The sequence below is a fragment of the Elephantulus edwardii genome, unplaced genomic scaffold, assembly GCF_000299155.1.
Source record: "Elephantulus edwardii isolate Elephantulus edwardi_28Jun2011 unplaced genomic scaffold, EleEdw1.0 scaffold00005, whole genome shotgun sequence".
Classification (NCBI taxonomy): Eukaryota; Metazoa; Chordata; class Mammalia; order Macroscelidea; family Macroscelididae; genus Elephantulus; species Elephantulus edwardii.
The window spans coordinates 8,910,298-8,914,009 of record NW_006399755.1 but is presented as its reverse complement, the minus strand read 5'-3'; the positions used below and the strand labels follow the sequence as shown (position 1 = coordinate 8,914,009).

The 3,712-nt window shown below is 40.7% G+C and overlaps 1 protein-coding gene across 1 annotated transcript in view; it reads right to left on the bottom strand.

Moving 5' to 3' along the window:
* The window catches only part of SCP2 (sterol carrier protein 2), a 148,900-nt gene that overhangs the window by 120,790 nt on the left and 24,398 nt on the right, over positions 1-3,712 (bottom strand). The window lies entirely within an intron of this gene.

The following is a 3,712-nucleotide window of genomic DNA, read 5'->3' as shown; positions in this document are numbered from 1 at the left end:
TGGTGGTGGTGGTGGTGGTAGTGGTGGTGATGGTGGTGGTGGTGGTAGTGGTGTCAAGTTCCACTGATGCTGAGTATGACTCATAATAACTCTATGAACAACAGATCTGAATTTCATCCTATCCTGTGCCAATCTGCATCATATCTGATACACTTGATTCTGCTGCAGCGGTCATTGGTCAATTCAGGTCACTTCACCTCCTTGAGGGTCTTCCTCTCTTTCTCTGACCCTCCATCTTTCCAAGCCTCATGTCCCATGTCCCTTTCCAAGAAACAGTCTCTCCTAGCAATATGCCCAGGTTGTGTGAGATGAAGCTTTGCCATCCTTACCTCCAAGAAGCACTCTGTTTGTACTTCCTTAGACATATCTATTTTTTTGGCCATTCATGGAATTTTCTGTACTCTTCTCCAACACTACAACTCAACGTCATCAATTTTTCTGTCATCCTTATTGTCCAGCTCTCAGATGCATAGCAACTGATTGAAAAAACCATTGCCTGGATCAGTTGCACCTTAGTCTTCAAATTGACATTACTCCATCATTTGGAGAGATATTTGACAGCAAACTTGCCCAATGCAATACATCTCCTGATCTCCTGACTGCTGGTAACAAGGGTGTTGACTTGGGATTCAAGAAAGATGAAATTGTGGACAATTTCAATCTTTTCTCCATGTATCATAATGTTCTTATGGGTCCTGTGGTAAGAATTTTTGTATTCTCAATGTTGAGATGCAATCCGTATTGAAGTCAGTAGTTTTTGTTGTTTTTATTTTAAGGCAGTAGTTTTTTATCTTCTGTAGCTAGTGCTTCAAGTCTTCCTCTTTCATCAAGCAGGGTTTTGTCTGCATAATGCAGGTTAATGATGAGTCCTCCTCCCATCCTGATGACACATTCTTCTATATAGAGCATAGTTTATTAAAAGATTTGCTCTGTAAACAGACTAAATAGGTCTAGAGAAAGGATACAACCCTGCTGCACACATTCCTAGATTTTAAACCATCCAGTGTTCCCTTGCTCTGTTCAGACAACAGCTTCTTGGTCTAGGTACAGGTTTTGTACAAACATAATTAAGTGTTTTGAGATTCCCTTTCCTCTCAATATTACCCATAGTTTGTTACAATCCACAAAGTCAAATGCTTTTGCATAGTCAAGAAAACACAAGTAGAGATTGTTCCAAAATTCTCTGCTTTCGGCAAGGATCACTGGTTCCATGGCCTTTTCTAAATCCAGCTTGACTTTCTGGCAGTTCTCTCTGAATGTACTGTTCTAGTAGATTGTGAATTATCTTCAGTAATATTTTGGTTGCATGTAACATTAATTATATTGTTCAATAATTTCTACATTCTGAGACACAAGAGAGGAAGCATTATTTTACAGAGAATAGTCTAGGGAGATCACATTGATACAGGGATATTTGAGCAGGGGTGGAAGGAGTGAGAGTAAACTCTTTGGATAACCTTAGAAGAATATTCTAGGGGAAAACAAAACAAAAACGTAAAAGCAGTAATAATACTGCTGGGTGTTTAAGAAAAGGAAGAACATAGGATTTAGATAAAATGATACTCAGAAAATTGTTGTTAGGTGCCACTGATTTAGTACAACTCACAGAAACCCTATAAAAAACCAAATCTGAACCCTATTTTATTTTACTCCATTTTCATAATCTCTGACACACTTGAGCCCACTGCTGCAGTCATTGTGTCAATTCATCTTGTCAAGGGTCTTCCGCTCTTTTGTTAACCCTCGGCCTTTCCACGTTTAATGTAATTTTCCAAGGAATAGCTTCTCCTAACAATATTCCCAAAGTATGTGAGATGAAGCCTTGCCATCTTTGCCTCCAAGAAGCATTCTGGCTGCATTTTCTCCAAGAAATATCTGTTCTTTTGGACATCCATGGATATTCAGTACTCTTTATCAACACCTCAGCTCAAAGGCATCAATTCTCCTGTCATCCTTAGTCATTGTCTATCCCTCAGATACATAGCTAGTGATAGCCTGGATCAGGTGCACCTTAGTCTTCAAACTGGCATCACTGCTCTTCAGTAACTTGTAGAGGTCCCAAACAGCAGACTATTCCAATGTAACACATCGCCTGGTCTCCTCACCGCTGGTACCAATGGTGTTGACCAATAGTGTGCTCAAGGAAGATGAGATTATTAACAATTTCAGTCCTTTCTCCTTTATCATGATGCTGCATATTGTTTCAGTAGTTAAAATTTTTGTCTTCTTGATGCTTAGATATAATCCATATTGAAGGCTGTAGTCTTTGATCCTCTACAAAAGTGTTTCAAGTCTTCCTCACTTTCAGCAAGCAAGGTTGTATTGTCACAGAAAGCAAGATTCTATGAAAGGTTTAATAACATGTTTACTGGAGAGAGAAAAAAATTCCTGCTTGGTAGCACTTACTGAATTTTGTGGTTAAATAAATACTCCCACCATGGCAAATCTGAGTCTACTACCACAATGTTACTGAAAGCAAAGATGGAAATGGATGTTTGGATCTTGTAAAATGGAATAAACCAGTATACATCCATTCCAGGGGACCACTGATTTAAGCCTAACTAAGAATTTATGGTGGCCTACTGGAGAGGAGTCAGCTATGGGTCAGTTCTGACTTAACAGTACATAATTTCTTCTATTTACTCTTTATGTCATATAGAGATGCATACTAGGCTGTACACTAGGCATTAAAGACAGTGGGATTTGAAGATGTTCTTTTCCCTTCTTTGGACTTTCCTATATTGTTTTCATTTCTTTATAACCAGTGTATATTGTTGTCATGTGCCATCAAGTCACCTACAACTTGTAGTGACCCTATGTACAGTAGCACTGAAGCTTGCACTGTCCTGAGCCAGTCTCACTGACTCCGACACACCTACCCCCCCCCCCATTGCCCTAGTCACCATATCAATACATCTCATCCTTGGTCTTCCTCTCCTGTGCTGTCCCTCTACCCTTCCAAGCATGATGTCCTTCTCCAAGGATTGGTCCCTCCTGGCCATGTAACCAAAGCATGTGAGATGGAACTTCAAAATCCTAGCCTCCAGGAAGAAACTTGGTTCTACCCTCTCCAAGACAGACCTATTTGTTCTTTTTTAAAAAAATAATAAAATCATTATACTGCATTGAAACAGATGAAGGAGAGAACTGTTTAAAAGGGATATATGATTACGTATGTTAGACACGGGCAAGCAGCTTGAGGCTTCAGTGCAGGGAACTTGATTTTGAAGTCCACTTTGAGATATGAGAAGATACATCGTCACAGTGTTGCACTGAGGAAGTTCTTCTTTCCCATAAGGTTAGCTTGAATGCACACGTAAAACAAAGGCCCAGAAGACAGTTATCTTTCTCGGATAACAGCAAGGAGGCATCTTTCGGGTAAAACCCAGGAAAAACCGGCCAGAGAGGGAAGACCGGAAGCTGCGCACTGGGGAAGGTCACCTCGGATAACATCAAAGAGGCATCTTTCAGGTAAAACCCAGGAAAAAACGGCCAGAGAGGGAAGACCGGAAGCTGCGCACTGGGGAAGGTCACCTCAGATAACAGCAAAGAGGCATCTTTCAGGTACCCAGGAAAAACCGCCCGGAGATGTGCCTGCGGCCCTAGGGCCATAAAGGAAAACATAATCTACACAGGAGTTCTACAGGACACGTCACCTTCCCTTGGAGACAGTACAACTAAACTTAAGAGACACTGGTCAAAAGAAAAAAAA